Source organism: Manis pentadactyla, chromosome 1 (genome assembly GCF_030020395.1).
Source record: "Manis pentadactyla isolate mManPen7 chromosome 1, mManPen7.hap1, whole genome shotgun sequence".
In the NCBI taxonomy this organism is placed as follows: domain Eukaryota; kingdom Metazoa; phylum Chordata; class Mammalia; order Pholidota; family Manidae; genus Manis; species Manis pentadactyla.
In genome coordinates, this window is record NC_080019.1 from 10,400,241 (window position 1) to 10,413,934 (window position 13,694).

Consider the following 13,694-nt stretch of genomic DNA (forward strand, 5'->3'; position numbering starts at 1 on the left):
AGGTGTACAACACGTGATTCAACATTTATATACATGATAATTCTAGCTACCAGCTATCACCATACCAAGTTGTTACAATATTTTGACTATATTCCTTATGCTATACATTACATCCCGGTTACTTATTTATTTTACCATTGGAAGTCTGTCCTTTTTTTGTGTGTGTGAGGGCATCTCTCATATTTATTGATCAAATGGTTGTTAACAACAATAAAATTCTGTATAGGGGAGTCAATGCTCAATGCACAATCATTAATCCACCCCAACCCTAATTTTTGTCAGTCTCCAATCTTCTGAAGCATAACGAACAAGTTCTTACATGGAGAACAAATTCTTACATAGTGAATAAGTTACATGGTGAACAGTACAAGGGCAGACATCACAGAAACTTTCGGTTTTGCTCATGCATTATGAACTATAAACAATCAGTTCAAATATGAATATTCATTTGATTTTTATACTTGATTTATATGTGGATACCATATTTCTCTCTTTATTATTATTATTTTTAATAAAATGCTGAAGTGGTAGGTAGATACAAGATAAAGGTAGAAAACATAGTTTAGTGTTGTAAGAGAGCACATGTAGATGATCAGGTGTGTGCCTGTAGACTATGTGTTAATCCAAGCTAGACCAGGGCAATAAAACATCCGTGGATGCAGAAGATTTCTCTCAGAACAGGGGTGTGAGGTTCTAAGCCTCACCTCTGTTGATCCCCAATTTCTCACCTGATGACCCCCCTGCGACTGTGCCTGTCTTAGTTTGTTCCTCCCTTGAGGAATCTTACCCGTCTCTGGCTAACCAGTCATCTTCCGGGGCCATACAGGGAAATGTTAAGTTGGTAAGTGAGAGAGAAGCCTTAAATAAACTCCTTTTTAAGACTTTTGATATGAAGTTAAGTAAAAGTACCACAGATAGATAGTATAGTCTTAGGTAGGTTTAAATATCTCTAGTTAACTATAATGCACATACATTTAAAGAAAACTTACCAAAATTAGCTATGATTATTTTGGAGTGAAGTTTTATTAAAACTGTAATATTTATTTTCTTCTATATTCATTTCTGTAGCTTCTACAATAGGTATATGTAATTTTTATAACCAGAAAAAAAATTGATTAAAAAGTGTGTCTTTTTGAGGTCTTTGCCCAGAAAGCATTCTTAGATATTTCCATTGCATAGAGAGGGATTTCAATCTGATGACCTGGCTCCCAACGTATCGCCAAAAATAACTGACTGAAAATGCAATCCTTGGAGCTTTATTATCATTGCATCTGTGGTTTACAGCGAGGAAACTGATACATAGGGGATTAGAAACCACCCAGTATTCTGATCCCTGTAAGGCTCGTTATGCTGTGAGCAAGAGCTTACCTAACATAAACCCAGTCAGAAGATGCAAATTTACTTGTCTAAACAAACAGCGCAGAAGTTTTCAATTTTTCTCAGAAGCATCTTTAATGTTTACTCTGGAGATGGTAAACCCTTATGCTGAAAAAGACCGAGTCTCCAATTTCATATTGCCCATCAATTCAAAAGCAGGAGCTCTAGAAGTAAGTAGCTTTCCACCATCCACTACTGTGGTCTCCAGCCATAGAACAGTGACTAGGTTCGGGTTAAAATGCCACTTGTCCCCTAGCTCACTTTATTCCCGGGCACTTGTGCTGTGAGCATCCTTAGATATCAAAAGCCCTTAGGACCAGGAGCAAGTCCCTTAGGGGTTCCCTGCGCATCTCTTCACTGGTCCCTGTTCCGGGCACAGATGCCCAGGGAGCCCCCCTTTGCCTCCAGCTGAAGAATGTTCTTGTCAGTTTGTGAACTAATGGAATTCCAGGAAGGCCCTGTATCCCCCATGCATGTTATTCGGACCTTCCAGAGCTGCGTCCCTAAGCTCCTAGAGCATCTTGTGTTAGAAAACCTGTCTAGAACTGGACTCCTGCATGGCCTTGATCTCTGATGCTCAGGGCCTTGGCCTTTGCTTCATACTGACTCATGACCCTGTAAATATCAACCCCCTTTCCTTTTGGTCTTAAAAGCTCTCTTTCTGACACTTCATCCTAAAAATGGCATCTTGCCAGCCACCCCCTAGTACAACCTTTCCCACCTTTTTACTAAAAATATTCATTCACTTAAAAGGTGAAAATATACCACCTCCAAAACTAGCCCAGATGCTCAGCCTAATGCTGAGATCTGGGAGGATGGGGAAAGCGAAGCTCAGACGGCTCAAGTACCCCTGCCTCTCTTGCTCATAGTGACACTCTGTATAGCATGCTCCTTGATGGCGATATTAATATAAAATATGTTTATTCTACCAGGATTACATGATAAATGTGGTACAATACTGCTATATGCCAACCGAGACATTTTTAACTTGACAAAATGTTTCTAAAGTTCATCTAGAGGAACTAGACTGAGTTGATATTTTTTCAAAGAAGACGTACAGACATACAGATGGCCAACAGGTGCGTGAAAAGGTGCTTGACATCACTAATCATCAGGGAAATGCAAATCAAAACCACAATGAGTTATCACCTCACACCTGTTAGAACTGCTGGTACCAAAAAGCCAAGAAATAATAAGTGTTAGTGAGGCTGTGAAGAAAGGGGAACCATTATGCACTGTTGGTGGGAACGTAAAGTGGTGCAGCAACTATGGAAAGCGATATGGAGATTCCTCTAAAAATTTGAAATTGAAATATCATAAGATCCAGTAATTCCTCCTATGGGTATATATACAAAGGAAATAACATCACTAACTCAAAAAGATATCTGCATCCCCATGTTCATTGCAGCACTATCTATAATAGCTAAGACATGGAAACAACCTTAGTGTCCAGCAATGGATTAAAAAATATATTTAAAATGGAATAATATCTGGCCATAAAAAGGAAAGAAATCTTGCCATTTGGAACAACATGGATGGATCTTGAGGGTATTATGCTAACTAAATTAAGATAACAAAAGACAAGTAATATGTGATATCACTTATACATGCCATCTAAAAAAGTCAAATTCATAGGTACAGAGAAGAGATTGGTGTTTGCCAGAGGTGGGGACAAGGGTGAATTCTGGGTGAAATGGGTTAAGGTGGTCAAAAGGTACAAACTTCCAGTTTTAAGATAAGTAAGTCCTGGGGGATGTATGCAGAGATTGGTGACTGTAGTTAACACTACTGTGTCATATATTTGAAAGTTGTTAAGAGAGTAGATCTTTAACTTCTCATTGCAAGAAAAAAAAATTGTAATTATGTAAGGTGATGGATATTAACTAAACTTTTGGTAATCATTTTGCAATATATACACATATCAAATCATTAGGTGGTATACCTTAAATTTATATAATGTGTATATCAATTATATCTTAATAAAAATTAGAGAAAAATAAGAAATCACTTATAAAAATAGCAACAAACTGAACAAAGATTTGCAATGCATATTACAGACAAAATGTTAGTAAGCATATTTTTGAAAATGACATGTGTAAAGAATATCGGTACAATAAAACAAAAACCTAAACCGAAAAATAACAAAGGGTTATTTATAGTTGGGGATTAAATTCTGCTCTATGTAGCAGAAATCTGATAACAGTGCCAAACAAGATAAGGGTTTATTTTCTCTAGTAATGAGAAGTCTGATGTTAGGTGATTGCTGACACTGTTTTAGTGGCTAAAGACATCAGATCTGAGTTTTCTGCAATTACCTTAGCTTTTTCCGAATGGTCACAAGATGGGTGTTTCCTCTCCAGCATTGTGTCTATATTCCAAACTGGAAGAGGTGGAAAGACAAGGAGCATGTGCCAGTTGAGTTTCCTCCCTCCTTTAAGGAGCTCTCCTAGAAGCCTCAGAGTACAAATTCCAGACATATCTCTTTTATCAGACTGCCACATGAGCACCCCTATTTACAAAGAAGGCTTTGTAATGTCACCCAAAGCTGGATACATACCACCTCCAACTGAATTAAAGAATTTTAATTCTCTAATCCTCCAACCAAGAAGGGGAGAATATTGAATAGTCAGACAATTAATTAAAAAATAGACATCGCTAGTAAACAAATCCATATACTCATTAGTAACTAATATATCATTTAAAGTGAAATTGGCAAAAATTAAGAACAACATACAGGCTTAGTAAGGACATGACGGAACTGACATTTGCTCACGAATTCTGGTAGTGTAAATTGATTCTACTGTCCTGGAAAGCAGTTTGGCAATAGATATAAAAATATGAAAAGTTTCCTATCTGTCATTCCTTAAAAATTCCATCTCTATAGATGTATTTAAAGTGAGTAAGTGTGGAATTATGTGAAGAGTAACTAGATCATTTATTCATTGTTCATCTATTCATTCACCTGTAATGCTTATAACACTGTAACATTACCAGTCCAGGGGTAGCATCCTAATTTTAAAAAGCACAGTCTCTAGTGGACTGGAGTAAGTAGTCTGGTATCCTCCTTGGCCTCTTATTCTCCTTTCTTCCTTCTTAGTGGAACTCCAAGAGTCAGCCTCATTGGGATTAAGGGTCCTTTTCCTTTTGTAAGACACTGATTCAGCTCTAATAATCACAGTCATAACAATGGGAATCTGCACAGTGCCTGGCACATAGTAAACACTACCAACCAACTCATGAAATGTATATTAATTCATTTTTTTTTGGCCTAACAACCCTAGGAGGTGGTGTTATTCCTATCCCTATTTTCCAGGTAGTGAAACTATAGCACAGATCTATTAGGTGAGTTGTCCAAGATCTCAGTGGTAGCGTCAGCTTCTGAACCAAAGCTTTCTGCTCTTGACTATACTATAGTTAGGCCAGTAAGTCATGGAATGGAATGGCTGAGATGTAGTGAGCAGGTGTTGTGAGAACAGAGAGGTGTGGCCGACTGAGAGGTAGGAGGGCACCAGGACAGCCAGCGGTGAGCTGTGAAAGCCAAGGGAAGAGAGCACGTCAGGAGCGATCAGGAAAGGAGCAGGCACGCAAACTCTGGAGCTGGGTCTTTAAGGAAGAGGAAAGACTATTCCAGAAAAAGGCAACAGCATGGGAAGATGCAGTATAGAAAAGCTGGGAGCACCACGGGGTTCAGCTGAGGCATTAGAAAAGTTCGGGGCATTTCATAAAAGATGTTGAACATAAACTGAGAAGTGGGCCATGAAATATGATGACTAATTTTGAACGGGACTTCAAATAACTTGGTCTGTCGCTGCATCTGGATTTCTGCCTGAGTGTGGTCTTCCCGGGGAGGTCTCCCCTGAGCGCCTTCCCTAGAAACCCTTCCTCTTTTCCCACTGACGCTCTACTGCGCTTCCATTTTCTTCCCAGTCGTTGCCGCCACCTGTCATTATTAGATGTTACATACTTATCTGTTCATGGTCTGTCTCTTCAGATGCTAGAAAGACAACTTGATGAAGGCAAGGACTTTATTTTGTTGGATGCAGTATTTCCAGTGCCTGAACAGCACCTACCTCCTGATGGGTGCGTCATAAATACTTGTTCATTAGTAAATGAATCCATGCCATGCAAGAGAGCATCTGAAAGTGAAGAAAGGTAGGTAGGGTATGGGTGGGAAGTTCGAAGATTAAAATAAGGTGATGAAGCCTTCTTTGATGGAGAATGCGAGACCAAGTGTACTGGGGAACCGTGCTGGGATGTCTGGGCAAGGCTGGCTGCTTATTTGAGAAAGGGAATCGTCAGTTATGGTAGGGGTGTCTTCAGTGTAACAGTCCTATGCATGAGGGCTCGGAGCGAGGTCAGATAACTGGGTTCATCCAGGGCTGGAGTTCTGTGACTTTCCTGATCATGCAGCAGAGGGAGAGGCGAGCAGAGCTGAGTGTGGTACATTCTGGAATCTATGCTGAGCAAAGTTAGCGTCAACACAGGAGAATGGGTTGATGGGAGACGGAACATGGTGCAGTCCGAGGACTCATGGTGTAGATGAGGTTAAAGAACTGTAATGATGATGTAGCAAGCGAGCTGAAGTAAGGGGCTATTGTGTTTGGGACGGGTGATCTTTGAAGTTGTGATTTTGGACTATTTCTCAAAAAATGAGATATTGATGAAATAAATTGTGATATATAAATATAAATGTGTATCTTTATAATAGAATGTTATACAGCCATTGTATATGATGTGTTAAAGAATAATGACAAAGAAAGATATTCGTGTTATTTAAGTGATAAAAAGGAAACTACAAAATAAAATAGTGCCATTTTAGAAGTGCTTAGAGTGAAGACTGGAGAGATGCCTGTTAAAATGTCAACAGTGATCATCTCTTAGTGGTAAGATTATATGTCACTGCAACTTTTTTATAGTTCCTAAATATAATAAATGTATAAATTTTGTATTCAGAATAAATCTTAATATTTTTAAGAATTACTGGTCTTCAGAGTCCTCCTTTAAATGCAGATTTCCTTCAAAGTGGGAAGACACGGTACTCAGTTGATTCTCATAGATCCTCAGCCCCAGCGGAGATTCTTACGCATCAATGAGTCCCTCTTGGTGCATCCGGGTGTGCGCAGAGAGCAGCGTCTACACAGCGAGCCAGGGGCACCCTCTCCCCTCTGCTCTTCCAGCCTGCCCCTTCCCCGCACTGACGACCCCAAGAACCACACTGGAGATAAAAGAAGGCAAGGTTTTTCTCACCCCACAGGAGATACCTTGTAGGAAACTGTTTCAAGGCATCTGTGAGTCTGTAAGTAAGCATGTCTTGAAGGCCCACATGGCCGGGGAAAAGGATTTTAGAAAACATTCACAAGGCTGGGTCTTTTTCCCAGATTGGATAGCTGAGTCATGAAGAATAGGCATTTCCCCTCATTTAATGACGGCTTTCAGTTCACACCTACTAGGATGGGTATTGTAACACACACCCACATACACACAATAGCAAGTGTTGGTAATGTTGTGGAAAAATTGGAACCCTTGTGCCCTGTTGGTGGGAAACTTACATGGTGTAGCTGCTGGGGAATATGGTCTGGTGGTTCCTCAAGAAATTAAATATAACATGACCATATGGTCCAGAGCTCCTGCTTGTGGGTATATATCCAAAATAATTGAAAGCGGGGGCTCAAAAACAGATATTTGTAGACCCATGCTCATAGCAGCATTATTCACAATAGCCAAAAGGTAGAAACAGCCCAAATGCCCATCAACAGAGGAATGGATAAACAAAATGCAGCATAAACACATGGTTATTCAGATAAAAAGGAATGAAATTCAGATATATGGATGAGCCTTGAGGACCTTAAGCTGAATGGAATAAGCCAGGCGCAAAAGAACAAATATTGTGTGACCCCACTTACATGTGGTACTCAGAATAGGCAAACTCACAGAGACAGAAAGTAGACTGGTGGTTGCCAGGGGCAGTGGGGAGGGGGTGATGGAGAGTCACTGGTTGACAGGTGGGGAGTTTCTGTTTGACAAGATGCAAACAGATGCCATCCTGGAGATGGAGCCCTCACAGCGGTGGGGGTTGTACTACCAGGTGAATGTGCTTAATGCCGTCAAACCACAGGGTGAAAAATGGTTAAGATGGTGAGTTTTGTTATGTGTCTTACCAATTAAAAAAAAAAGAAGTAACAGACATATAAAAACTCAGGTTAAACTAAGGTAGAGGAAATCCCGACATCACTATGAACAGTCACTGTTCCATGTTGTAATTTTATGGCCGCCATCATGCTGCAGCCAGTGTATGTGTTTCAAGCTCCTTAAGAAGGCGGTGCTGATATAAGCACGGTAGCTTAACAGCGTCATTTCAGTCTGTCAGATACACCGATAATCAAGCTCATTCTTCGAGAATGAAAAGGAGATGGCTAAACAAACAGCCCCTTTCATCTTGTGATATGTCATTTTAATTGGTTGAGATCAGTGCTCTTTAATCACCCAAGGGCAAGAACTGTGACCTTGGAGGTCCTCGCAGGGCCTCTCCATGCCCCTCCCACTGTACCTCTTTATTTAGTTGTTGGCTCTTCCTGACACAAAACTCTAGACGATGCATCACAAAAATCAATGGCAGAAGGCAGGCACCCAGTTCCGTAAGGAGTACAAGCCACTTGTGAAAGCTCGGGCACCCGTGGTCCTCCAGATCTTAAGGCCGAGCTCTCCCCAGGGCTTTCTCTGCCTCAGTGTCCCCTCCTGTCAACTCCAGCCCAGCCCAACCACTGATGCCAAAGGACTCTTCCTGGCGCCAGCTTGGACACCTACTCAGAGGTAGTCCTCAGCTCTTTATTAAGCTTCCAAGAGCTGCGTGTGCCTCCACCAAATGGAAGGGAGTGCCTGGGTTTTCCAGCCGGTGCCCCCAGGCAGTGCTCCCTTTCTGAAACACCCATCCTCCCTTCTGTCAGAGCCTAACACAGATATTGCCTCTTTCACGGTATCTCTTTAGATTCCTCAGCCAGAAATAATCTGTCAGTCCTGTGAACTCCTTTGGCTTGTTGGTTCTAGCTCTCACACCGTTTCACTGTTTTCTATTTTGACTTAGGATGATACATGCTGGAATCCTTCTTTAGGTACTCAGAATAGGCAATGCAGGGATGCAGATTTCTGCCATGGACTGAAGGTTTGTGTTCCTCCCGGTTCTGTGCTGAAGCCCCACACCCAGTGTGATGGCATTTGGAAGTGGGGCCTTTGGGAGATAATCAGGCCATAGGGTGGAGCCCCCGTGAATGAGATTAGTGCCCTTATAAGAAGAGACTTGAGAGAGACAATCTCTGTCTTTGTCATGTCAGGGTACAGCAAGAAAGGGTCATCATGACCAAGCAAGCAGGCTCTTGCCAGATGGAATCTGCTAGCACCATGGACTTGCCACCCTCCACAGCTGTGAAATGAGCTGGGCAATAAACGTGGTTGTTTTAGCCACTCGGTCTGGTATTCTGTCACAGCAGCCCACCCTAAGTCAGTGTCTTATTAATATCTGTGTTTTTCAGAGAGCCAGCCACACGATGGGTGTTGACGGATGCTGAGCAAGTGTTGAATGGAATGTGTAGAGACCCCATGACTTACTTCGGGAGTCACTTTACTTCTGGAGTCATTTGAATGCTTGGCTGCAATTCTATTTTTTTAAAAAGCAGAATACTTCATAATTTCACTTCGCTGGCATTCTCCCGTGTCCTTGAGGAGTGATTCCTGCCTGCCCCCCAACCACTACCACGATTGGCTTAAAATGGTACCAGAGAAGGAACTATGTCCATGACTAGCAAAAATAAAATTATTGGTGCAATGGAAAGTGGCTGCAGTGCAGTTTGACAGCACATATTTGAGCTACTGAACTTGGCGTAGACTAGGCTGATTGTAGCTTGCGGGTGGTGGGTGATAATAATGCCATCCCTGTCCTTCCTTATAGAAAAGGAAACTTGTGATGCAGGTTTGGGGATGGGACTGGTTATTAGACTCCTTCTCTACAGGGCTCATATTTCATGGTCATGATGTGAATTGCAGGGTTTGGGAATCTGGGTTGTAGGTGAGGACTCATGGTTTCATTATCATAATGTTTGTCATTAATTAAAGCTTAACAACATGCTTGGTGCCACACTGGGCAGTCTGTGCACTGCTGACTCTCCAGCCACCCTCTGCAGGAGGCATTCCAGTTACGGATCTTGAAACAAAGGCTTTGGGCGGCTAAGCGACCTGGTCTGGGTCACAGAATGGCAAGTGGGAGAGGGCAGCTGTGAGCCTCCCGGCTGCCTCCAAGGCCCCAGCTTCTATCTCATCAACATGCTGCTCTCTCTGTGTCTCAAAAAGCCATCAACTGAGGGTCGGGACACGGGAGCGTCTGCCAGTTGGCCAAGGAGTGGAAAAGTGCATTAGCAGAGAAACCTGTCAGAAGTTCTGTTCCCAAAATGAGTGATCCAATATTTCATTTTATAACTATACCTGCAATTTTGCAAATTGTGCAGCTCCAACTGAGTGTTTACACCATAATTAGTTCAAGTGAGTGCTGTAATGTTTGAAGGCACACAAGGAGAGAAATATAGCAACAGTCCTGCTAATTCTCTTCTGTTGAGGGATGCCAGCATCCTTTTCTTTTATGCCAAGTCTGTTGACTTATCTATCCCAAGGTAGATAAGGTTAAATAGATGACTCTAATTTAATCTCATTTCTTCTTGAGGACCCTGACCTCAGCGAGCAGCCATTTTCCCATCTGCTAAATGGGACACGAGGAGAACCTCCAACATAGGGCCGCTGTTGGGATTAAATAATTCGCATGAAGTGCTCACTTTGGCAGCCCGTATACTAAAATGGGCAGAGGACAGAGAAGATTAGCATGGCCCCTGCACAAATTCATGAAGCGGTCCATATTTTTTGTTACTTAAATGAAGAATATTTTTTTCTACAGTAAATAAATAGATAGATAATTCACATGAACCTTTACATAACTAGTAGCACACAGCTGAGCCCTGGGTGAATGCTGGCTCTGACTGCTGTAGGGAGAAAGGCCCTCCCTGCCACTTCCTGTCCCTCCCCGAGCAGGGGAAGCTGCCCCTTATTCGGGACCCAGGGGTACGTGTGCTGGCTCCAGCAGGGCCGCTGCCACACTGGTGATGGCCAGGTTTGTCCTCCTCCTTGTTCAGACTGTAAACTCTTCGAGGACCTTCAAGAAGTTCCTTAAATAGCGAATTTAAGTTCCTCGTTTCCAATGTCTGCTAGAATACCTAATATACATGTAGTTCGTGTAGTTCTTTATTTTCCACAATTTCAACTGAGCTTCCCATGAAACAGGCATGGCAGAAGAGCCCATTTTATAGCTGAGGACAGAACGAAAGGAGCTCCCTAAGGTCGACAGCACATCAGTGACAGAGTGTGGCTTAATCGCAGGCGCCCTGACTCTTTGTCCAGCGTGTTCCTGCAGGAAAGGTTGAGGAACACACAGATTAAGGTCGGTGGCTTTGGAAGTAGCTAGATTTGATGTCAAAATCTGCCTCTGCTACCCACTAGCTGCGACCTGGGCCAAGTTGTTTTTGTGCCGAGGACATCCGTCTCCTTGTCCTCGGAGCCGTAGCCCAGCCCAGCACTGGGTGTGTATGAGAGCTCCGTGTGTGGCAGCCATTACGTCAGGGTGAAATTGAGGTGCCTCATTACAACACAGAAGCCAAATCCCACCGAATGCATCATAATTCCCAAACAACTGATCAGACAGAGCAAACAAGCCTGTGAGTGGCTGCTGGCCCTGCCCCCAAACCTGCCTCGCAGGGCCCTTTGCTGTGGAGAAAAGCAAAACCGCCTGTATGGCTGTCCTGGGCGTCTCTGCTCTCTGTCTTCAGTGTGCCGCTGAGTCCCCTGGGGCAGGAGGCGCTGCCCATCCGCACTGCAGCGTCGTTCGCTACCCAGTAATTTATGCCAGTCATGGACTGTTTCTCCAATATGTCTCAAGTTCCGCTCTTATTGCTACCTTTTAGCTTGGAGAAGGGTTGGAGGCTGGGAGTCACTTGTCAAAGATATGGGAGAGTGAGACATCATACCTTCTGCAATAAAGAGGGTGCAGCGCTCTGCTCTGCTTTCACACTGCAGCCGAGGATTCAAAGTGAGCATCTGCCTTGTTGGAGATTCCAAAAATTAAGGTCACTGAACCTTTGCCTTTTTTAAAAGATGATTTTCTCATTGATTCAACATTTGCTCAACTTCTCATGAGTACCAGATTTGATGAGGACTTCAGGAGTGAAAAAGATAAACTATACAACCTCCGAGCAAATAGCTACATAAAAGGAAAATGAGATAAGTAAGGGAATTGTTCTAAGATACAACAGAAGGTTGTGGGAACTGAGTTACGGCAGTTCAGAGGAGAGAAAGGAGAAGACATTTGAATTCAGTGTTGAAGGATGGGGAAAAGGCAGTGCAGGGAAAGGGAACAGTGTTGTTGATAACATGGAACAGATAAAGCCAGAGCTCAGAGGTCAGTCTGGGTGAGGCAAAGGGAGTTTAGAGCACTGCTTGGAAGGGGGAGAGCCTCCAATAAAGAGCCAAGGATTCAGCTGAGCAGGAGCTGGTGATAATGTCAGATCTGCGTTCCAGGGAGTCCTTTGGCAACAGTGGGAGGGTGGACTGAGGTTGGGAGTGACCCGAGGCACAGAGACTCCTAAGTGCTTGGCTTCAAGAATCAGAGGACCATGGGTACCCATTCTCTCAGAAGTGGTTTGTACTCAGTTACTGGACCAGATTCACAACTTTACCATCAGTTCTTGAATTCCAGTGCACAATTAACATCAAAATCCAAGCCCAGATATTTATTAGAGAAGTGGTGAGAAACCATAATGGCTGAGTCATGGCTTCCCTGTCCTGGGATAACTGAAGCAAAGGACACCAAGCTAGTGAATAACACAACCTGATCAAAAGAGCCATTTGTTTAAATCCCCCCTCCATTTCCTCCTGACATATGGGCTGAACAGAGCCCATTAATGAAGGCTGAAGAGACCTTATGAAATGACAATGCTTGAACATCACCCTGCACTGTTTACCAAGGAGCGTCACGTTCTCATTCTGTGAGGCTGAGAAGGGCGATTTGGGAGAGAGTAGAACCCCACTGGACTTACTTGGTGGTCCCGACAGATGAGATGCACACCTGGGTGAAGTGATACTGTCTTCCCAGGAAACCAGCTAGAGCTGACCAGCCAGAGGGGAAGGCTTGCATTTGTATTTTGAAAGCCAAGAAGAGATGTCATAACATCCCACTGCTACTGAAATGGGCTTGGGATTATGTGCAAGTATAGCTTGGACCGTTTTTGTCTGTATTTATGGCCAAGAGAGAATGGGGCCTCAGGTAGCTGAGCAAAGGCAAGGATTCTGAGGATGCTGGGGGAAAGAGGGATGAGTGAGCAGGTGGGAGCTCTGAGAACATGCTAGCATGTCTGGGCCCTTTAGATAGTTGCAGAGTTATCGTCTGATGTTTAACCTTCCCATGGAACAATTTCAGCACCAGAATAATAATGATCCTGAGATGTAAATTATGATACACTGCATAAGTGCTCCTAATGAGTTTTATGGATTCAAGAGAAGCAGATTTATTTACTAAGGCAGTCTTGTAAAAACATATAATGTAATTACCTGATTAGAAGCTAAGTTTTACATTAGAAATTTATCTAAAGCAGTAATGATTCTACTGCATGCCAGAAGCATCAGTAAAAATGATAAATGATAGTCACACTGTAGCTGCTACACTTGATATACAACTCCTCTAAAATTTGGGCAACTTTTACCCTGGAGAGCTCTTAAAAATAAACTGGGTAATGACTTGCTTGTATTATGAAAGTTAAGTAGCACTAAAAAAGCACCCTTATTTTCCCACCCCCACCCCACCCCCAAATCTTTCCTAAGTAGTCAAAGATCTGGAATTTTTACCACTAACAATGTAATCTTATGGGGTGACTTCCTAGTAATACTGGATTGTGTAAGTAAATACCTCTCTCGGGGAGTTGGATATACTGCTGACCTTCCTAGGCCAGAATTTATCCTGCAGTACAGGACTTCGCCACTAGATGTTGGTCTTGTCATTTTGATAACTTTGAAAAGTTATTTTGGCCTTCAAAAATGTTAAAGGTACTTTATAAGATATAGAAAACTTCTTAAAAAGATCCAACTAACCTGCCTAGTTTTAATAAATAACATACACACACACGCACACACACACACATATACACAGAAAGAACTGCATAAAAATTAATCCAACAGATTCAAGCCAAGACTTTTCTATAGAGTGCTTCTGAAAGCTATGCTCCGATCGTCAT

The 13,694-nt window shown here is 42.6% G+C and overlaps 1 pseudogene; it reads left to right on the forward strand.

Annotated features, from left to right (window-relative positions):
• The first annotated feature begins 10,185 nt into the window (after positions 1 to 10,185).
• Positions 10,186 to 10,279, forward strand: LOC118914410 (U6 spliceosomal RNA; annotated as a pseudogene).
• Positions 10,280 to 13,694: the final 3,415 nt, after the last annotated feature.